This window comes from Dromiciops gliroides, chromosome 2, assembly GCF_019393635.1.
Source record: "Dromiciops gliroides isolate mDroGli1 chromosome 2, mDroGli1.pri, whole genome shotgun sequence".
NCBI lineage: Eukaryota > Metazoa > Chordata > Mammalia > Microbiotheria > Microbiotheriidae > Dromiciops > Dromiciops gliroides.
Window position 1 is genome coordinate 608,442,313 of NC_057862.1, and position 24,776 is coordinate 608,467,088.

The window sequence follows — 24,776 nt, forward strand, 5'->3', positions numbered from 1 at the left end:
GAATTTCTATCTGAATCCTATAGAAAATAAAATAGTGAGAATGAGAAAACAATAATGATAACAATAACTCACATTTATATAGTGCTTGTAAAGTACTGCACAAGATTTGTAAAGTTCTTTCCTCACAACAATACTATGTGGTAGGGAGTGCAAGTATTTTTTTGGGGGGTGGTGAGGCAATTGGGGTTAAGTGACTTGCCCAGGGTCACACAGCTAGTAAGTGTCAAGTGTCTGAGGCCGGATTTGAACTCAGGTCCTCCTGAATCCAGGGCCGGTGCTCTATCCATTATGCCACCTAACTGCCCCGAGTGCAATATCCCCATTTTACAGATTCTGCGAAGTTAGGTGAATTGTCCATGACACTTAGCTAGTGGGAGTCTAAGGCAGAATACCTGACTGATTCCATAATCTATTCATTATGCCCTACTGTCTTTCCAGTTCACAATTACTATACATGTGCTTTCTTGCCGTTTATTGAGACTTTCTTTATTTGTTCCCCCATTGCTCTTCTGAGCAGTAGGTCTCTGGATGCTGGTGGGGATTAACAAGATGTGGCAGCAAGAAGAAGGTCCTGTGATCAAGGTTGTGGGGACTTTACAGTATGGAGGGGATGTGACAGGCTTCCTTGCAACCAGAAACAAGAAATGAAAGTCTGGAGGTGAGAAATTTTGCCTGCCCATGGCAGACTTTTCCTTCCAAGGGTCTGCTAAGGAATCTACTGCCCCTCCTTCAAGCAGGCTAAGCTTGCCTCTGTCCAGTGAGGGCTTCCTGTCAATGGCTAGTGAGTGAAGGAAGCAACACCAAAGCTTCCATATGAAGGAGGAGCTGAGGCCCAGGTCTCCAAGTCTTGAGTGACTGGTCTTATTGGATAGATGACTTAAACAACAGTAGCACACTGTTACATATTCCCTTACCTGCTCATAGGAGACCACCCATGGAGGCCAAGTAAACTAAACTGTGCATTTCCTAGAACTCCTGAGTTTAGAGCAGTCTGTGTACTGTATGAAAATTGTCTTGTTCTGTGAAAGTCTTAGGGCTCACAGCCATATGGGAGATATATTATATATTGCTTTATTGCCTTTATTGATTCTATACTAGAGTGAAATGCTGCATGCAGTTAAAAAAAATCATATGTTCATACCCTTTGACTCAGTGGTACCACTACTAGGTCTATATCCCAAAGAGACCATAGAAAAGGGAAAAGGACCCACATGTACAAAAATATTTATAGCAGCTCTCTTTGTGGTGGCAAAGAATTGGAAATCAAGGGAATGCCCATCAATAGGGGAATGGCTAAACAAGTTGTGGTATATGAATGTAATGGAATACTATTGTGCTGTAAGAATCAATGAGCAAGAGGAGTTCAGAGAAATCTGGAAGGATTTACATGAACTGATGCTGACTGAGAGGAGCAGAACCAGGAGAACATTGTACACAATAACAACAACATTGTGTGAGGAACAATGGGGATAGACTTGGCTCTTCTCAGCGGTGTAACAATCCAAAACAGTTTCAAAGAACTCATGATAGAAAATGTTCTCTGCATCCAGAAAAAAAGTACTGTGAATTATGAATTCAGATTGAATCATACTGTTTCTACTTTTGGTCTGTTTTTTTTTTTTCTTTCTTGTTTGAGGTTTTTCCTTTGTGCACTGATTTTTCTTTCACAAGATGACTAATGTAGAAATATGTTTGATGTGATTGTACATATACAACCTATATCAGATTGCTTTCCATCTTGGGGAGGAGGGAGGGAAGGGAGGGAGGGAGAAAAGAAAAATTTGGAACTAAAAATCCAGTGTAAACAAATGTTGAAAACTATCCTTATATGTAATACATAACTGGAAAATAATAAAAAAAATTTCTTTTAAATCCTAAAAAACAAAATAAAATCTTGGTATGACTTTGAAGCCCAAAGTGTGGTTAGTTATTCTGTCAGTTTTTTTACTCTATAGAACACCCACCTACTGGAGAAGGCCTAGGACAGGATGGGGAAAGGGAAGGGAACCCTGTTGTTTGGGGGGCTTTGGGTGGGTGAGTTCCATCTTGTGCTGTTAACATTCTTCCTGAGTTCACACAAAGTACAGTTCATTTATATTTTCTAGCCTTCCTTTTAATGTTACTGTTTCTAGTGTGTACTGACTATATTGTTATTATGCAGATTGTGGAAAAATTATATGGTTTCTTTTTCACATGTATAATATCACACAAACCTTATTTACTTTTTTTTTTTTTTAGTGAGGCAATTGGGGCTAAGTGACTTGCCCGGGATCACACAGCTTGTAAGTGTTAAGTGTCTGAGGCCAGATTTGAACTCAGGTACTCCTGACTCCAGGGCTGGTGCTCTATCCACTGCGCCACCTAGCTGCCCCCCCTTATTTACTTTTTACAAATGTTACAACTAAAGTGCTTACCAAAATTTTCATAATTCTGGAATTAGACTGCCTTTTCAAAAAATGTGTGCTATTGACATGATTTACTGTATAAATATAATTTATCCTTTATATCATTTTAATATACTATATTACAGTTTTGAAGCATATTTGTCCATTCTTGTGGGTAGTCGACTCCATTATGCAAGTCAGATAACTAGGGCTTTGTGAAATATAGCAATTTCAGGAAGAAGGCAGGGTTTCTGTTAGGATGAGACTTGGAGCTAATTCTCTTTGGGAAAAGCTATGCTATCTACACCCCTTCCATAGGCAGTTGCCTCAGCCACTCGGAGAGGGGAGGAACTAGGGATTACAAAATCATCCTGCCCTCCTAGAATTATATACACCTTAACTTCTCAGCCCTTGTACCAACCATGAGAGTGAGTGAAGGACTTGTCCAACTCCTGATCCTTCCTGTTCAATAATATAAGGGGGGGTTCCCTAATTGAGAAATGGTCAAAGGATATGAACAGGCAGTTTTCTGATGAAGAAACCAAAGCTATCTATTCCCATATGAAAAAATGCCCTAAATCTCTAATGATTAGAGAGATGCAAATTAAAACAACTCTGAGGTACCACCTGACACCTATCAGATTGGCTAAAATGACAAAAAAGGAAAATAATAAATGTTGGAGAAGCTGTGGAAAAATTGGAACACTAATGCATTGTTGGTGGAGCTGTGAACTGATCCAACCATTCTGGAGAGCAATTTGGAATTATGCCCAAAGGGCTATAAAGCTGTGCATACCCTTTGACCCAGCAATACCACTTTTGGGTCTTTTTCCCAAAGAAATCATGGAAAGGGGAAAGGGACCCACATGTACAAAAATATTTATAGCTGCTCTTTATGTGGTGGCAAGGAATTGGAAGTTGAGGGGATGCCCATCAGTTGGGGAATGGCTGGACAAGTTGTGGTATATGAACACAATGGAATACTATTGTGCTATAAGAAATGATGAGCAGGAGGAGTTCAGAGAAACCTGGAGGGTCTTGCGTGGGGTGATGATGAGTGAGATGAGCAGAACCAGAAGAACATTGTACACAGTATCATCAACATTGAGTGTTGATCTACTGTGATGGACTAGATTCTTCTCACCAATGCAATGGTACAGAAGAGTTCCAGGGAACTCATGATAGAAGAGGATCTCCAAATCCAAGAAAAAAAAAAAAGAACTGTGGAGTATAGATGCTGAATGAACCATACTATTTCTTTTGGTTTTGGTGCTGTTGTTTTTTCTATTTTGAGGTTTTTCATCATTGCTCTGCTTTTTCTCTTATAACATGACTAATGAAGAAATAGGATTAATGTTATTATGTGTATATATATATATATATGTATGTATATATATATATATATATATATATATATATATATATATATATATATATATATATAACCTATATCAGATTACCTGCTGTCTAGGGGAGGGAGGAGGGAGGGAGGGAGGGAGAAAAATCTGAAATTGGAAAGCCTGTGTAAACAAAAGTTGAGAACTATCTTTACATGTAACGGGAAAAAAATAAAATACTTTATTAATTAAAAAAAATAATATAAGGGGGCACTGGACAATAGGGGTCTAATCCTTTTAGTGGGCACAGTCTGCTTTGCCTCCTGCCAACAAACATGGAGAATTGGTGAGCCTGCTTACAGATATGAGTAATTGAAGGCTCTGTGCTCTAAGTTGGAGCATGTGCACATATTTTGTGCCTGTTTGCAGTTTACTTATTGGTAGTGAAGAAAAGCCTTTTAATTGGCTGCTGAGCCAGAACTGAGTGTTCTAATGGAGGAACTCAATCTTTGAATCTCCTTGGAAACTTTGGAGAGAAGAGGATGAATTGCTGCAGGAGCCTCCAGATGGGGGGAGGCTCTCAGACTGTGTATTACCTAGCCACCATGAAGCTGTCCATGTGTGGCATGGCTATTTTTTGGTTTTTGTTGTATTTCCATTCTTTCCTGCTCTTAGATGAATCAAGGTAAGAGATTAATTGACTAGTCTACAGCCTTGTGTGTAAGCACGAGGTTGAAAGTTTGGAAGATCCACCAGAGGCCCAGGGACTGAAGTACACAGCAGAGTTTGCCAGCAGCAGAATATGGTAAGGAGTCAGCCCTGAGGAGTCAGTGGCTTGTTTGATTCAGCCTGTCAATGGATCAAATTATCAGCCAAGTCCTGCAAGTGAAGGAACCATTTCAGCTATAACACCCAGAAGTGAACTTGATGAGAGAAATACTTTGTAAGCCTACTTTCCCCAGGCCTGATATATATTGAAGGGAGAATGTGCCCTTGGAGGGGGGGCATTTTTTGCACTTTGATTCTTGCTATATTTGCTCAATAAATAGCTGTTTGTAAAAGCTTATTAATGTTAATTGGTTATAAATGATAGAAGAGATAGCAAGTGGTTAATATAAAATTATATTGAGGTGCTAATCACTGGTTGAATGACATTGAACAGATGGTAACCAGTTGAAGGGTAGTGGGGGAATAGACCAGATGGGGGTTTGAGCCAATAGCATTAGAAGAACACCACTAATGCTTTAGGGTAGGAGTTCTTAACTTTTTTTGTCGTCATAGACTCCTTTGGCAGTCTGGTGATGTCTTTGGACTTCTTAGAAAAATGTTTTTATTTTAATTTAATTTTTTTATTTTGCAGGGCAATGAGGGTTAAGTGACTTGCCCAAGGTCACATAGCAAGTAAGTGTCAAGTGTGTGAGGTCAAATTTGAACTCAGGTCCTCCTGAATTCAGAGCTGGTGCTTTATCCACTGCGCCACCTAGCTGCCCCTAGAATAATGTTTTTAAATGCATAAAATAAAAAAACAAAGAATTTCAAAGGAAAACAATTATATTGAAATACATTTATCAAAAAAAAATTTTTAAAGGTTCACATCTCAGCAATACAATGATCCAAGACAATCCCAAAGAACTATTGATGAAACATACTATGCACCTCCAAAGAAAGAACTGATATTGATTGAATACAGACTAAAGCTTGCTATTTTTCACTTTCTTTCATTTTTTTCTTTTATTCAAGTTTTCTTGTACAAAATGATTAATATGGTAATATTTTATATAGTTGTACATGTATAACCCATATCTGATTGCTTACTGCTTCAGGGAGGAGGCAGGGGAGAGAGGGAAGGAGGGATAAAATTTGGAACTCAAAACTATTAAAAAATGTTTATTATTTTAAAAAAAAAAGGTTCACATATGCTAAGTTAAGAGCCCTTACTTTAGGCTTGCCCCTAAAGTACAGAGGAAGAGGAGGAGAGGGAAAGGGAGGAGGAAGGGGAGGGAGAGGGGGAGGGGAGGAGGGGAAGGGGAGGAGCTAAAATTTGGGTGGGGTTACAAAAGTAAACCCAGTCTATATAGCCTCAGGTGAGGAGCCAGTAGTGCCACCCAGTGGTTAGACTTGTAAGATATTTTGTGAATGTCTTATCTCTCCAAATAGAATATAAACACTTTAAGATTAAGAACCATGCCTTATGATTACTAATTTTATATATAGCCTAGTCCTGCCCTGAGACACAGAAGGGAACCTGATAAAAGTGTATTGACTGACTAAGCTGATGTTGTAGTAGAAGTGTATAAAGGTGAATTGCTAATGTAAGAGTGACCATTCTCATTCCCAATTGTTATGGTTAAAAAATATAGCCTAGTGGGGCAGCTAGGTGGCGCAGTGGATGGAGCACCGGCCCTGGAGTCAGGAATACCTGAGTTCAAATCCAGCCTCAGACACTTAACACTTACTAGCTGTGTGACCCTGGGCAAGTCACTTAACCCCAATTGCCTCACTAAAAAAAAAAAAAAAAAGAGTGATCTCACAATCTAAACCAGGGATAGAGGCTTACTGGTAACTTTGATTATGTGAAACTGAAAAGCTTATGCGTCAACAAAATTGATGCATCTAGGATAAGAAAGGAAGTATTCAATTAGGGAGAAAATCTTTGTATCAAATTTCTCTCATAATAATTTTGCATCTAAGATATATAAACAGGTATACATTCATATGAGCATTTGTATGTATAACTAAAAGCCATTCCCCAACAGATAAGTAATCAATGGATAATGACTAATAGTTCTCAAATGAAGAATTGCAAATTATTAATAACCATATGAAAGAATGTTCCAAGTCACTAATAATAAGAGAAGTGCATATGAAAACAACCTCTTTATTTTCACCTCACACCCTGAAAATTGGCAAAGATGGTCCCTCAAAATAGAATAACCAATAATGGAGGGGTTGTGGAAAGACAGACACTAGTGGTTTATTGGTGGAGCTGTGAATCAGTACAACCATTTTGGAAAACAATGTGAAATGATGAAAACTAAGTGACTAAAATGTCCATGCCCTTTGACCCAGAGATTCTGCTGTTAGACTTAAATCCCAAGGAGCTCATTAATAAGAAGAAAGTCCCCACTTACACTAAAATATTTATAGCAGCATTTTCTGTAGTAGCAAAGAATTAGAAACAAAGTAGATGCACATCAATTAAGGAATGGCTAAACAAACTGTGGTATATGAATGTAGTGGGATATTACTATGTTATAAGAAATTATGAATGTGATGACGACATAGAAGAATGGAAAGATTTATATGAACTAGTAAAGAGTGAAGAAACTAGAGCTAAGAAAACAAAATACAAAATGACTATAACAACACAAGTAAAAAAAACAAACACAAAGTAAATGTGACAAAATTATAAAGAACAAGCATGGTTCAAAAGAAGAGATATAAGAAGACACTCTTACCCAACCCCATTTCAGAAGTGAGATGTCCATAAGTGTTGTACATTACACATATTTTCAGACTTCTTTGATGTATTGATTAGTTAGTTGTACTGATTTTTTTATCTTTTATTTTTTTGGTCTTAAAAATATCATTTGTTATATGCATATAACCTCCTACATCGGGATGACTCTCTGGGAAAGGAAAGAGAGAAATATTGGGAAAAAATATGGTATAGTTTTTAAAAAGGTATCAGTAAGAACTTATTGTAAAACACACACACATACATACAGGCTATATGATCAATAGAACTTTTGTGGGTATGGTGGAAGCAGTAGAGATAGGACACCAATGGGAAGAAAGTTGGATTCAAGGGGAGCAGAAGAGAAAAAGAGATGATGTTGGGAGGGGAGTACACTGAGACATTGTCTTTTGCTTAGGTCTGCCACTTCTGATGGTTCTAGCTGAGATTCTTCCTGAAGGGATGGGAATGAAGAAAACCTTCATCCCTTTTTCCACTGGAGCCCCCATTATTCTTTATAGATGGCTATGGTGGCAAGAAATTGAAAAGGCCAAGGCTCTAGAAATAATCTAATTCTAAAATCAATTCTAGGTAAAAATCATTTTACTAATCTATATTACAGCTCTCATAGACACATTATTGGTGGTGGTGGTGGGGGAAGCTCAATTCCCTGTGCTCTCCTGACTCCCACCTCTCCCACAGAGTCAATGACTACTGACTAGAGAAAGATTAGGCATTCTTGAGAATGAGCTCTAGACTGGCATTTGTTTGCTGCTTACAGAGAGCAAAGAGTCATTTGCCTGTAGGAGAATGATAGGGAGAGGGAAGATTCTGAAGGATAACAAGAGAGAAAGGGGAGCTGTATGCTGGAGGTGGGGAAGGTATGTCTAGGAGTAGAGGATATGGAGAGAGGTTGCCAATCTTGACCCTGTCTTACGTGGTCTGACTGAATATTTTCAGGTACCATCATCCCCATTCCTCATTTTCTTCTTCTGTAGGATAATAAGCTATAGTTGCCTACAAAAATCCTCAGATGGGGCAGCTAGTTGGCTCAGTGGATGGAGCGGCCCTGGATTCAGGATGACCTGAGTTCAAATCTGACCTCAGACACTTGATATTTACTAGCTGTGTGGCCCTGGGCAAGTCACTTAACCCCAATTACCTAAAAAAAAATTTTTTTTAAGTAAAAAAAAATCCTCAGATGAATGTCATTCTCTAAGTGTTATTCACTCCTATACTTAAGTGAATCACACCTACAGATTGCCTGCTTTACCTAGAGCTGGAACTAAGGTAGGATAACCAGAATTTTGCCCTAGAGTGCCAAATTTGGACGGCTTTGGCAGTGCTAGCAGTCCTGCAGCATAGAAACAACAGAGTTTGGCTCCCAGTTTGAAAGAATAATTAGCTAAAATAGGAAGTTACCAGATGGTCATTCGGGGTCAGCTCCTCCCCTTCCCCACTAGATTGCTATGTGGCTGCCTCATACTGGCTCTCAGTCTCCTGTTTCATGTTACTTGCCCCAAATACAGAAATTGCTAATTGTAGCTCTGGCTTCACTTTCCTCCATGACTTTATTGCACCATAGCCAGACTTCTAGCAATGAATTTTGTGAAAAACGATCATTAATAACTAACATCTTGGGGAGATTCAGAGCTCCCCCTATCTCCTTACTTCCAAAGTCCTGTCTTTAAGTTCAGTTTTTCTTTTGAAAGACATTTACTGATAATGAGATTGCATTCACTCCCCTCAGTCTTGGTCAGACGCCCCCTCCACACACACACACCTTAAAGGAATTTAATCTAAGGTGGGGAAGCCCATTGTGCTCTGCTCAGGCTTGGGTGGAATATATATTCTTTGAATTGATAGTCTAAACCTATAGGTGGTCTGGCATAGAGATATTTTCCCTCTCCAAGAGATACTCAATCCTGCACATGGCCCACCTCCAATCACCAGGTTTGGTTGCTGTTTTGAAGGGCATAGAAATTGTGAGTCTGGCCATCATGATTGTCTTTGGTCTAAGAAAGATGTCAAATGACCACCATTTTATAAAAAACCTGCTGACCTTATTAATAAAATGATTAAATCACTCAAACTATGTCTCTCAAACTTTTTAATCATCATACTACACAGAGAGAAGTTTCTGCATATTTCTTGATTTCTAGGCACTGTGAACCACAGATATAGATTCAGTTCCTGTCTGTCATGAAGTACAGTGGCATAGCTAGTTCATCAAAGCTATGTGTGAAGTCTAAAATTCTAGCTGTGATGTCTAAAATCTATTGAGTGGTGGCCTTAAATTAGAAGCTTTAGAAAGAGTTTAAGCTTTTGAGTATTTATTAAAGTGTATTAGAAGTTAGTGAAGAGAGAGAGAAAGGAAAACCCTAGTTTGGATCTATTTGGTATTGCCTTTCCCTAACAGCCCACATGAAGTTCTCTGCCACCACCCCAAAGTCTGGATGAAAAGGCTCGATTCTCCATGGCTTCTCCCAGAAGCCCCCTGTCAAACAGTAAGCAGGGCTATCCTCACACACAGCTCCAAGCTAATTGACTGGTAACTTTGATAGACAAGACCCACAGGCATTAGACATAACTTCTGGATGCCAATCTGACCTTCAAAACCCCAGAAAGGTCACTTCTGGATGCTGAAGTCACATGCTTTCTTTTCATGGCTAAGCTTCCCTGCAATATCTTTCTCAGCAGGTTGGTAGCGCTCTGATTCTCATATATGTCAGTGTACATATAACATGTGAAGCACTTTGCAAACCTAAATGTGCTATGTAAGTACAAGTTTATTATTACTACTACTATTACTGCTATTACTGCTACTCCTGCTACTACTACTACAACTACTTCTTTAGGGTTTTCATTAATTTTCTGTTTAAATCTTTTTTCCCCTACTTATTTCCTTAGCTATTGACCCTTGATGTTATTGATTCAATACAAAATTTGGTTATTCTACAGGACTTTGGAACATTTATCATTTGAGCAGCTCATAGGATGTGACAAGAAAAAAGGTAAGAGGAGACCCAGAAACAGTAGCCAGTTACCTAATTCCCCACCTCAGCCCTATCCTAACTATATATTTTTAATGACATCATGTGAAAACATTCATGCCTTGGGTGCCAACCTCAGGAAGTCTCATTCCCTTAGAAGTGTTGCTATTGAAACATCTGTCCATTTGTCTGCCATCTTGGGAATTTACTCAGTTTGTTGGAAGGAGATTATTCCCATTCTAGTTGGATGCCCTCCAATGCTAGAACTGATGGACCTTCAAAGGCTTGTTTAGTGCCTCACAGTCTTCTTTTTTTTTTCCCAGTTAATTTTTTTAATAAAGTATTTTATTTTTTTCCAGTTACATGTAAAGATAGTTCTCAACTTTTGTTTATACAAGCTTTCAAATTTCAGATTTTTCTCCCTCCCTCCCCTCCTTCCCCCATCCCCTAGACAGCAGGTAATCTGATATAGGTTATATATATATATATATATATATATACACACACATATATGTATACATAATAACATTAAACATATTTCTGCATTAGTCATGTTATAAGAGAAAAATCAGAGCAATGAGGAAAAACCTCAAAATAGAAAAACAACAGCACCAAAACCAAAAGAAACAGTATGGTTCAATCAGCATCTATACTCCACAGTTCTTTTTTTTTCCTGGATTTGGAGATCCTCTTCCATCATGAGTCCCCTGGAGTTCTTCTGTGCCATTGCATTGGTGAGAAGAATATAGTCCATCACAGTAGATCAACACACAATGTTGATGATACTGTGTACAATGTTCTTCTGGTTCTGCTCATCTCACTCATCATCAGCCCACGCAAGACCCTCCAGGTTTCTCTGAACTCCTCCTGCTCATCCTTTCTTACAGCACAATAGTATTCCATTACATTCATATACCACAACTTGTCCAACCATTCCCCAATTGATGGGCATCCCCTCAACTTCCAATTCCTTGCCACCACATAAAGAGCAGCTATAAATATTTTTGTACATGCGGGTCCTTTTCCCTTTTCCATGATCTCTTTGGGAAAAAGACCCAAAAGTGGTATTGCTGGGTCGAAGGAGATTTGAACTCAGATACTCCTGAATCTATGGCCAGTGCTTTATCCACTGTGCCACCTAGCTGCCCATTCCCTTGATATTCTTGACTTTTTGTTTTTCTAGATGAATTTTGTTATTATTTTTTCTAGCTCTATAAAATAATTTTTAGGTAGTCTGATTGGCATGGCACTGAATAAGTAAATTAATTTAGGTAGAATTGTCATTTTTGCTATATTAGCTCTGCCTATCCATGAGCAATTGATACCTTTCCAATTATTTAGATCTGATTTGATTTGTGTGAAGAGTGTTTGGTAGTTGTGTTCATAGAGTTCCTGGGTTTGTCTTGGCAAGTAGACTCCCAAGTATTTTATATTATCTACCATTACTTTGAATGGAATTTCTCTTTCTATCTCTTGCTACTGGACTTTGTTGGTCATGTATAGAAATGCTGATGATTTATGTGGATTTATTTTATATCCTGCTACTTTGCTGAAGTTGTTAATTGTTTCAAATAATTTTTGAGTTGATTCTCTAGGATTCTTTAAGTATACCATCATATCATCTGTAAAGAGTGATAGTTTTCTTTCCTCCTTGCCTATTCTAATTCCTTTAATTCCTTTCTCTTCTCTGATGGCTAAAGCTAACATTTCTAGTACAATATTAAATAATAGAGATGATAATGGAAATCCCTGTTTCACCCCTGATCTTATTGGGAAGGCCTCTAACTTATCTCCATTGCATATAATGCTTGCTGATGGTTTTAGGTAGATACTGCTTATTATTTTAAGGAAAGCTCCACCTATTCCTAAGCTCTCTAGTATTTTTATTAGGAATGGGTGCTGTATTTTATCAAAAGCTTTCTCTACATCTATTGAGATAATCATATGATTTTGGTTGGTTTTCTTATTGATGTGGTTATGTTAATAGTTTTCCTAATGTTGAACCAGCCCTGCATTCCTGATATAAATCCCACGTGGTCATAGTGTATTATCCTGGTGATCACTTGCTGTAATCTCCTTGCTAATATCTTATTTAAGATTTTAGCATCAATACTTATTAGGGAAATTGGTCTATAATTTTCTTTCTCTGTTTTTGCTCTGCCTGGTTTTGGTATCACCACCATATTTGTATCATAAATGAATTTGGTAGAACTCCTTCTTCACCTATTTTTCCAAATAATTTGTATAATATTGGAATTAATTGTTCTTTAAATGTTTGGTAAAATTCACCTGTAAACCCATCTGGCCCTGGGGATTTTTTCTTAAGGAGTTCATTAATGGCTTGTTCAATTTCTTTTTCTGATATGGATTTATTTAAGGATTTTATTTCCTCTTCATTTAACCTGGGCAGTTTTTATTTTTGTAAATATTCATCCATTTCATTTAGATTGTCAAATTTATTGGCATACATTTGGGCAAAATTAGTGCCTCACAGTTTTCTAGGCCTATGGTCATCTACTTTTTTTGCCCTTACACTATTGTCCTTTTACTTCTCTGTTGGTACTCTTTAGGTTGTCTGACTTCCAAACCAACAGGAAGAACAATGACCTTTTTTTTTTTTTTTTTTGCAGGGCAATTGGGGCTAAGTGACTTGCCCAGGGTCACACAGCTAGTAAGTGTCAAGTGTCTGAGGCCGGATTTGAACTCACGTCCTCCTGAATCCAGGGCCAGTGCTTTGTCCACTGCATCACCTAGCTGCCCCAGAACAATGTCCTTTTGCCCAAGGGTGACAGATTTGGCCATTAGATGTGCATGTATCCTGATATGTCCACTATCACACAACCCCAGGCATCTTCCCCACTCCCATACTCAGTGTAGGCATCATTTGGACAGTTTCTGTTAGGTGAGTATTCTACTCTAATGAACAGAGGCATCTAAATAGAAGTCTTCATCTCTTTCACTAAGGACCTTTCTGTATGCATATTGTCTTGGGTGAAATTGGTTGGTGGTAGGGGTCCTTAGGTATTCCTCTTTAAAGAATTACACCCTCTGGTACAAAGAATAAAATAATCTTTTATTTAGGTGGTAGAGAAAACGATGGAGAGAGAAGTCAAACTTTGCTTGAGGAGAGATGGTTCAGAGAGATGTTCTCTGAGATACCTACCTTCTTGAATAGGAGAAAAGGAGAATGTCCATAGCTTTTATAGATGGTAGATGGGGTGATCACCTGAGCTCTTATATCATGATTGACATAAATATACCCTATAACAGGGCCTTTCTCTGATCCCTTATTGTGGCTTGGAGATGATCCCAAGTTCTTGAAGGCTGTGCTGCTGGGGTACAACAAGCACAAACACCTTCAGCTATGAGCCATACATCTGTCTTTCAAAGACCAGCCTAGCCTAGTGTGAGGTGGCTCAATGACAGAGAGCTGGTCACCTGAACATTTATTTGTTTTTTGCCTCAGTGACTAAAACATCACCTGTTGAAGCATGGAGGTTTGTTTTTGGGTGTAGAGAAGACCCATGTCGAGGAAAACATGAATCTTTTGTGTGTGGTTTTGTTTGTTTGTTTTTTTGGCAGGGCAATGAGGGTTAAGTGACTTGCTCAGGGTCACACAGCTAATAAGTGTCAAGTGTCTGAGGCCAGATTTGAACTCAGGTCCTCCTGAATCCAGGGTTGGTGCTTTATCCACTTTACCACCTAACTGCCCCAAAAACATGAATCTTTTTTTTTGTTGTTGTTGTTGAGGCAATTGGGGTTAAGTGACTTGCCCAGGGTCACACAGCTAGTAAGGGTTAAGTGTCTGAGACTGGATTTTGAACTCAGGTCCTTCTATATCCAGGGCTGGTGCTCTATCCACTGCACCACCTAGCTGCCCCAAACATGAATCTTTTGAAGAAATGAAGTATAAACATATACTGATACAATGTACAAAAATATATTACTCCATGTCCTAGTACACTCACATTTTTTTTACTTCTAAATTTTCCTTTAATTTGGATTCTTTTGAAATTAAAAAATAAAATTTTTATTAATTTTTTTCCCAAAAAATCTCCCCAAACAAGCCTTCTTTGTAATAAAGAACACTCAAGCAAAACAAAATGCCACATTGACAGTCTGATGAAGTGAATCTCATTAATTTATTGACTTCTCTGTTAGTTCCCCCGTAAAATATAAGCTCCTTGAGGTCAGGGACTATTTTCATTTTTGTTTCTATATCCCTAGCACCTAACACAGTGCCTGGCACATTAGTAGATGTTTAATTGCATTGAATTGAATGGAATTGAGTTCTGTACATGTAGTACACGAATTACCTCTGCCACTCCTTCTACTTCCCTACCCCTTCTGAACTTCCCTGGGGCTTACAGAAGAAGAAAAAGACTTTTCACCTTGATATTGTGACCTTTCCCAAAGAAAGCTGGTGTTGGGAGAGGAGGAGTCGGAAGCAGGACTGGGACATGTGGAAGTCTTGTGGCACAGTTAAGAAAAAACTAAGTTGGGGGGGGGCGCAGCTAGGTGGCGCAGTGGATAAAACACCAGCCCTGTGATTCAGGAGGACCTGAGTTCAAATCAGGCTTCAGACACTTGACACTTACTAGCTGTGTGACCCTGGGCAAGTCACTTAACCCTCATTGCCCTGCAAAACAAACAAACAAACAAAAACAAAGAAGAAACTAAGGGGTGCAAGGTAACACTTAAAAATAGATAAAAGTTGGCAACTTCTTGTAGCTCAGCATGGCATCTTGCTTTGTTTGGGCTTTGGTGGCTCATAACATTAAATGCAAGATCAAAAGGAGTTGATTTTATGGTGGAGGCAAAAGCAGGTAGTTTATAATTTATGAAGTTTTAAATGCATATATGAAGGGGAAAAATTCACAGCACACTAAGTGAAACTTGTGGCACACCCTTTGAGGACTACAGGTCCAGAAGCATCCCTCAAAGCTTCTGCTAATGGGTTCCATGGTCACATCACACTCCAAAAAGCAAGAATATGGAGTAGGGGCAAAGGAGGAGAGGAATGTATGAATAGTGTCTGACCCAAGAACGACAGAATCAACAATCTGTCAGTCAATGACTGCCAACCCAGAAAGGTTATATCCTGGTTGGAGTAAACCAGTGTAGCATTATTACACAGGTTGGACCTGGGGAGATCAATTAGTATAGTTTTAATTTTTATATATTTTTTACTTATAATTTCATATTGTTTTCTCTGATAGAATATAAGTTCCTTGAGGGCAGGAACTATTTCATTTATTGTATTGGTACCACCAGCACCTAGCATGGTATCTGGCACATAGCAGGCAAATAAGTGGAGCAGTGGGTAGAGGGCTAGACTTAAAGTCAAGAAAACCTGAATTCAGATCTATCAAAGAATCAAACATTTACAAGCTATGTAAGCCTAGACAAGTCACTTAGTTTCCTCAGCTGTAAGAATGGGGATAATAATAGCACCTACCTCTTAGGGTTATTGTGAAGATCAATTAAATGACATAATATTTATAAAGGGCTTTGCAAACTTTAAAACATTAGCAGAGGCAGCTAGGTGGCGCAGTGCATGGAGCACTGGCCCTTAATTCAGGAGGACCTGAGTTCAAATATGACCTCAGACGCTTATGAGCTGTGTGACCCTGGGCAAGTCACTTAACCCCAACTGCCTCACCAAAAAACAAACAAACAAACAAAAAAAACATTAGCCATTATCAGTATTCATTAGTGTTAAATACTAATATTATTGTTGATTTTGCTGGGGTATTGAAGAGGAAAAGGTGAAGTTCTATGATAGAATGAAATATTCAGCAATCAAAAGAACCCTGGGAAAGTCAATTGTCAACCCCAAGCAATTAGACATTAGTATTAGATTAAACAGATGGATATTAACTACTAAAGGAGGAAAAACTCCTTATGCAATGAAAATGACTAGGAAAACTGAAAAATAATCATCAGAAATCAAGTTTATATTAGTATCTTAGATCATTATAAAACAATAAGCTTCAAATAGATACATAAACATTATCCATTATCCATGGATGAAACATCAAAAAATTAAAAAAAAAATAGAGGGGGCAGCTGAGTTCAAATCCGGCCTTAGACACTTAACACTTCCTAGCTGTGTGATCCTGGGCAAGTCACTTAACCCTCATTGCCCTGCAAAAAAACCAAGAAACCAAAATAGAAAAAATGGAAGAGATTCCTTATACAACTATTTTTTTTTTCTGCATTAGTGATGTTATAAGAGAAGAATCAGAGCAATGAGGAAAAACCTCAAAATAGAAAGACAATAGCACCAAAAGCAAAAGAAATAGTATGGTTCAATCAGCATCTCTACTTCACAGTTCTTTTTTTTTCAGGATTTGGAGATCCCCTTCCATCATGGGTCCCCTGGAACTCTTCTGTACCATTGCACTGGTGAGAAGAATCCAGTCCATCACAGTAGATCAATACACAATATAGATAATACTGTGTACAATGTTCTTCTGGTTCTGCTCATCTCACTCATCATCAATTCATGCAAGTCCTTCCAGGTTTCTCTGAACTCCTCCTGCTCATTGTTTCTTTCTTTTTTAAAACAATTAATAAAATATTTTATTTTTTTCCCATTACATGTAAAGATAGTTCTCAACTTTTGTTTATACAAGCTTTCCAATTTCAGATTTTTCTCCCTCCGTCCCCTCCCTAACCCCTCCCCTAGACAGCAGGTAATCTGATATAGGTTATATATATATATATATATATATATATATATATATATATATATATATATATATATATATATACACACACACACACACACAATAGCATTAAACATATTTCTGCATTAGTCATGTTATAAGAGAAAAATCAGAGCAATGACAAAAAACCTCAAAACAGAAAAACAACAGCACCAAAAACAAAAGAAATAGTATGGTTCATTCAACATCTATACTCCACAGTTCTTTTTTTTTTTCTCCTGGATTTGGAGATCCTCTTCCATCATGAGTTCCCTGGAACTCTTCTGTACCATTGCATTGGGGAGAAGAATATAGTCCATCACAGTAGATCAACACTCAATGTTGATGATACTGTGTACAATGTTCTGGTTCTGCTCATCTCACTCATCATCAGCCCACACAAGACCCTCCAGGTTTCTCTGAACTCCTCCTGCTCATCGTTTCTTACAGCACAATAATATTCCATTGTGTTCATATACCACAACTTGTCCAGCCATTCCCCAATTGATGGGCATCCCCTCAACTTCCAATTCCTTGCCACCACATAAAGAGCAGCTATAAATATTTTTGTACATGTGGGTCCTTTTCCCTTTTCTATGATTTCTTTGGGAAAAAGACCCAGAAGTGGTATTGCTGGGTCAAAGGGTATGCACAGCTTTATAGCCTTTAGGCATAATTCCAAATTGCTCTCCAGAATGGTTGGATTAGTTCACAGCTCCACCAAAAATGCATTAGTGTTCCAATTTTTCCACAGCTTCTCCAACATTTATTATTTTCCTTTTTTGTCATTTTAGCCAATCTGATAGGTGTCAGGTGGTACCTCAGAGTTGTTTTAATTTGTATCTCTCTAATCATTAGAGATTTAGAGCATTTTTTCATATGGGAATAGATAGCTTTGGTTTCTTCATCAGAAAACTGCCTGTTCATATCCTTTGATCATTTCTCAATTGGGGGATGACTTGGATTCTTATAAATTTGATTTAGTTCCCTATATATTTTAGAAATGAGGCCTTTATCAGAAGTACTGGCCATAAAAATTGTTTCCCAGCTTTCTGCCTCCCTTCTAATTTTTGATGCATTGTTTCTGTTTGTACAAAAATTTTTTAATTTAATGTAATCAAAATCATCCATTTTGCATTTTATAATATACTCTATCTCTTGTTTGGTCATAAACTGTTTTCCTTTCCAAAGATCTGAAAGGTAGACTATTCCTTCCTCTCCTTATTTACCTATGGTATCACCTCTTATGTCTAAATCATGTATCCATTTTGACTTTATTTTAGTATAAGATGTAAGATGTTGGTCTATGCCTAATTTCTGCCATACTATCTTCCAGTTTTCCCAGCAGTTTTTGTCAAATACTGAGTTCCTATCCCAGAAGCTAGTCTTTGGGTTTATCAAACACTACATTACTAGTGTCATTTGCTACTGCATTTCCTGTGCCTAGCCTATTCCACTGATCCTCCACTCTATTTCTTAGCCAGTACCAGATAGTTTTGATGACTGCCGCTTTATAGTGAAGCTCCAGGTTTGGTACCGCTAACCCACTTTCCTGCAAATTTTTTTTCATTATTTCCCTGGATATTCTTGATTTTTTTGTTTTTCCAGATGAATTTTGTTATTATTTTTTCTAGCTCTATAAAATAATTTTTAGGTAGTCTGGTATGGCACTGAATAAGTAAATTAATTTAGGTAGTATTGTCATTTTTACTATATTAGCTCTGCCTATCCATGAGCAATTGATACCTTTCCAATTATTTAGATCTGATTTGATTTGTGTGAAGAGTGTTTGGTAGTTGTGTTCATAGAGTTCCTGGGTTTGTCTTGGCAAGTAGACTCCCAAGTATTTCATATTATCTACCATTACTTTGAATGGAATTTCTCTTTCTATCTCTTGCTACTGGACTTTGTTGGTCATGTATAGAAATGCTGATGATTTATGTGGATTTATTTTATATCCTGCTACTTTGCTGAAGTTGTTAATTGTTTCAAATAATTTTTGAGTTGATTCTCTAGGATTCTTTAAGTATACCATCATATCATCTGTAAAGAGTGATAGTTTTCTTTCCTCCTTGCCTATTCTAATTCCTTTAATTCCTTTCTCTTCTCTGATGGCTAAAGCTAACATTTCTAGTACAATGTGAAATAATAGGGGTGATAATGGACATCCCTGTTTCACCCCTGATCTTATTGGGAAGGCCTCTAATTTATCTCCATTGCATATAATGCTTGCTGATGGTTTTAGGTAGATACTGCTTATTATTTTAAGGAAAGCTCCACCTATTCCTAAACTCTCTAGTGTTTTTATTAGGAATGGGTGCTGTATTTTATCAAAAGCTTTCTCTGCATCTATTGAGATAATCATATGATTTTGGTTGGTTTTCTTATTGATGTGGTTATGTTAATAGTTTTCCTAATGTTGAACCAGCCCTGCATTCCTGATATAAATCCCACGTGGTCATAGTGTATTATCCTGGTGATCACTTGCTGTAATCTCCTTGCTAATATCTTATTTAAGATTTTAGCATCAATACTTATTAAGGAAATTGGTCTATAATTTTCTTTCTCTGTTTTTGCTCTGCCTGGTTTTGGTATCACCACCATATTTGTATCATAAAATGAATTTGGTAGAACTCCTTCTTCACCTATTTTTCCAAATAATTTGTATAATATTGGAATTAATTGTTCTTTAAATGTTTGGTAAAATTCACCTGTAAACCCATCTGGCCCTGGGGATTTTTTCTGGAGTTCATTAATGGCTTGTTCAATTTCTTTTTCTGATATGGGTTTATTTAAGGATTTTATTTCCTCTTCATTTAACCTGGGCAGTTTTTATTTTTGTAAATATTCATCCATTTCATTTAGATTGTCAAATTTATTGGCATACAGTTGGGCAAAATAATTCCTAATTATTGATTGAATTTCCACTTCATTGGTGGTAATATCACCCTTTCCATTTTTGATACTGGTAATTTGGTTTTCTTCTTTCTTTTTTTAATCAAATTAACCGATATTTTATCTATTTTATTGTTTTTTTCATAAAACCAGCTCTTAGTTTTATTGATTAATTCTATAGTTTTTTTGCTTTCAATCTTATTAATTTCTCCTTTAATTTTCGGGATCTCTAGTTTAGTATCTAATTGGGGATTTCTAATTTGTTCTTTTTCTTGCTTTTTAAGTTGCATGGCCAATTCATTAATCTCCTCTTTCTCTTTTTTATTCATGTAAGCATTTAGAGCTATAAATTTTCCCCTAAGCACTGCTTTGGCTGCATCCCATAGATTTTGGTATGTTGTCTCATTATTGTCATTCTCTTGGATATAGTTATTGATCCTTATACAACTATGACTGGGAAAGAACTCTTAATTAAACAAGGGATACAGATGATCAGAGAAGATAAAATTTTGATTCCATAAAATTGAAAAGTTTTGCACAAAATACACTCAGCAGGAATTAGAATAGAAGTAATTAATTAGGAAACGTGTAGCAAATATATGTGTTAGAGGTTTGATATCCAAGACATATAGGGAATTGATACAAATATGCAAAAACAAGAGCCATTTCTCAATAGGCAAGTAGTTATTGGATAAGAATGGGCAATTCTCAAAAAATAAATAAATATAAACTATCTATAGCTATCGGGCAGCTAGGTGGCACAGTGGATAGAGTGGTGGACTTCTTGTCAGGAAGACTCATCTTCCTGAATTGAAATCTGGCCTCAGATGTTTACTAACTGTGCCACCCTAGGGAAGTCACTTCATCCCGTTTGCCTCAGTTTCCTCATCTCTAAAATGAGCTGGAGGGGCAGCTAGATGGCACAGTGGATAGAGCACCGGCCCTGGAGTCAGGAGTACCTGAGTTCAAATCCAGCCTCAGACACTTAACACTTACTAGCTGTGTGACCCTGGGCAAGTCACTTAACCCCAATTGCCTCACTAAAAAAAAATAAAAAATAAAAAATAAAATGAGCTGGAGAAGGAAATGGCAAACCATTCTATATCTTTGCCAAGAAAATCCCAAATGGGATCATAAAGAGTAGGACATGACTGCAAATGACTGAACAACAACAAATCTATACCTGTAAGAAAGAATGTTCCAAATCATTAATAACAAGAGGAACACAATTTTTAAAATTCTGAGTTTTCATCTCACACCCATCAGATTGGCAAATATGAAAAAATGCAAATGTTGAAGTTGCTGTGGGAAGATGGGAACTACAAGGTACAGTTGACTATAGATTTAGTCCAAATGTTATTGAAAACAAATTGGAATTATACCCAACAAGTCATTAAACTATATACTCTTTGACTTTGGGAGCTAGGTGGCACAGTGGATAGAGCACTGGGCTTGGAATCAGGAAGACTCATCTTCATGAGTTCAAAACCATTCACTAGCTGTATGACCCTAGGTAAATCACTTAATCCCATTTGCCTCAGTTCCTCATCCATAAAATGATCTGGAGAAGGAAATAGCAAACCATAATAGTATCTTTACCAAGAAAACCCCAAATGAGATCATAAAGAGATTCATAACTGAAGCAACTGAACGACAACCCTTTGAGTAGGGGTCTACATGTGCATATACATACATACATGACACATGTGTGTGTTTATCTCAAGAAGACTTGCCTCCCTCTGAACTATTTCATTTGGTGATCTCATCAGCTCTCATGGATTGAATGATCATTTCTATGCTGCTGATTCTCAAATCTGTCTATTCTGCTCCATTCTCTCTGCTGACCTCCAATCTTGCATTTTCAATTGCCTTTCAGATATCTTGATCTGGATGTGTAATAGACATCTTAAACTCAATATACCCCAAACAAAACTCATTATCTTTTCCCCTAAACTGTCCCCTGTCCTACCTTCCCTATTAACATAGAGGGCAACAGCATCCTCCTAGTCCCTCAGGCTTGCAACCCAAGTGTTATTCTTAACTCTTCACTTTTTCTCATGCCCCTTATCTAATCTGTTGCCAAGGCCTGTCCATTTTACACTTTAAAAGATCTCTTCAATCTGTTCCCTTCTGTCCTCTGATGTGACTCACTCTAGTGCAGGTCCTCATCACCTCACCCCCAGATGATTACAATAGCCTGCTGGTGGGTCAGCCTGCCTTAAGTCTCTCTCCACTTCAAATCATCCTGTGATTTTTCTAAAGCACAATTCTGATCATGTCATATCCACACCCCTACTCAATATACTCCAGTGGCTTCCTATTGCCTCCAGGATCAAATACAAAATACTATGCAAGGGGCAGCTAGGTGGCACAGTGAATAAAGCACCAGCCCTGGATTCAGGAGGACCTAAATTCAAATCTGACCTCAGACACTTGACACTTAAGTAGCTGTGTGACCCTGGGCAAGTCACTTAACCCTCATTGCCCCGCCTCTCCCCCCCAAAACATACTATGCAAAGCCCCTTCATGACCTAGACCCTTCCTACTTTTTTAGTCTTTTTACACCTCCCTCTCTGACAAGCATTCTTTTTTTTTTTTTTTTTGGTGAGGCAATTGGGGTTAAGTGACTTGCCCAGGGTCACACAGCTAGTCTGACAAGCATTCTTTTTTTTTTTTTACATATATTTTTTCCGTTACATATAAAGATAGTTCTCAACTTTTATTTATACAAGCTTTACAATTTCAGATTTTTCTCCCTCCCTCCCCTCCCTCCCCTCTCCCCTAGACAGCAGGTAATCTGATATAGGTTATATCTATATATCTATATACATATACATATATACAGATAGATATCTATATACACACACACACATATATATATATATATACACATAATAACATTAATCCTATTTCTGCATTAGTCCTGTTATACGAGAAAAAATCAGAGCAATGATGAAAAACCACAAAATAGAAAAAAAACACCCAACAGCATCAAAAGCAAAAGAAATAGGGGCAGCTAGGTGGCGCAGTGGATAGAGCACCAGCCCTGGATTCAGGAGGACCTGGGTTCAAATCCGACCTCAGACACTTGACACTTACTAGCTGTGTGACCCTGGGCAAGTCACTTAACCCCAACTGCCTCACTAAAAAAAAAAAAAAGAAAGAAATAGTATGGTTCATTCAGCATCTATACTCCACAGTTCTTTTTTTTTTTCCCTTGGATTTGGAGATCCTCTTCTATCATGAGTTCCCTGGAACTCTTCTGTACCATTGCATTGGTGAGAAGAATATAGTCCATCACAGTAGATCAACACTCAATGTTGATGATACTGTGTACAATGTTCTTCTGGTTCTGCTCATCTCACTCATCATCTGCTCATGCAAGACCCTCCAGGTTTCTCTGAACTCCTCCTGTTCATCGTTTCTTACAGCACAATAGTATTCCATTGTGTTCATATACCACAACTTGTCCAGCCATTCCCCAATTGATGGGCACCCCCTCAATTTCCAATTCCTTGCTACCACATAAAGAGCAGCTATAAATATTTTTGTACATGTGGGTCCCTTTCCCCTTTCCATGATTTCTTTGGGAAAAAGACCTAAAAGTGGTATTGCTGGGTCAAAGGGTATGCATAGCTTTATCGCCCTTTGGGCATAAGTCCAAATTGCTCTCCAGAATGGTTGGATCAGTTCACAGCTCCACCAACAATGAATTAGTGTTCCAATTTTCCCACAGCTTCTCCAACATTTATTATTTTCCTTTTTCTGACAAGCATTCTTAATCCAGTGACACTCACCTCCTTTTCTGTTTCATGAAAAGGAAACACAATCTCTTGGCTCTGGGCGTTTTCTTTTTTTTCTTTTCTTTTTTTTTTTAGTGAGGCAATTGGGATTAAATGACTTGCCCAGGGTCACACAACTAGTAAGTGTTAAGTGTCTGAGGCCGGATTTGAACTCAGGTACTCCTGACTCCAGGGCCGGTGCTCTATCCACTGTGCCACCTAGCTGCCCCTGCTCTGGGCATTTTCTCTGGCTGTTCTCTGTGGCTGGAATTCTCTGAAAGCTCTCTATCTTCTGCTCTACCTACCGACTTTCCAGTTTTCCTTTAAGAACTATTCAAGTCCCACCTTCTACAGGAAGCCTTCCCCAACCCCTCTTAATTCTAGTGCCTTCTCTCATTAAATATTCCCCATTTATTCTCTACAGAGTTTGCTTTGTAAATATTTCTTTGTATATTGTCTCCCCCTTTAGATTGTAAGCTCCTTGAGGGCAGGGACTGTGTTTTGCTTCTTTTTGAATACTCCAGAGCTTAGCACAGTATGTGGCACATTTTGTTGCTCTGTTGTATCTCATTTTGTGACCCCATTTGGGGTTTTCTTGGAAAAGATACTGGAGCAGTTTGCCATTTCCTTCTCCAGTGGATTAGGCAAACAGAGGTTAAGTGACTCACCCAGGGTCACAGAGCTATTGAGTGTCTGAGGCCAGATTTGGACTCAGGTCTTCCTGACTCCCAGAACTCTCTATCTACTGAGGCATCTAACTGCCACTACCTGAGACATAGTAAATGTCTAATAAATGTTGATTGATTGAAGTCACTTAATCTTTCTGGGCCTCGATTTCCTCAACTACACAATTAGAGTGTTGGGTTAGATGGCCTCTGAGATCCTTTCCAGCTCTAGACCTATGATCTTATTTTTAAAAATAAAATTTTTGTGGGGCAATGGGGGTTAAGTGACTTGCCCAGGGTGACACAGCTAGTAAGTTAGACCTATGATCTTATGATCTACCAATCTTCTAACTTTCTGGGATTCCCTAGGCTCATTTCAGGGAGATTAGAAGTGTTATGCTTTCTAGGGAAAGATCAAGTTTAATTGAAACTATTGTAGAGGGGCAGCTAGGTGGTGCAATGGATAGAGCACTGGCCCTGGAGTCAGGAGTACCTGAGTTCAAATCCAGCCTCAGACACTTAACACTTACTAGCTGTGTGACCCTTGGCAAGT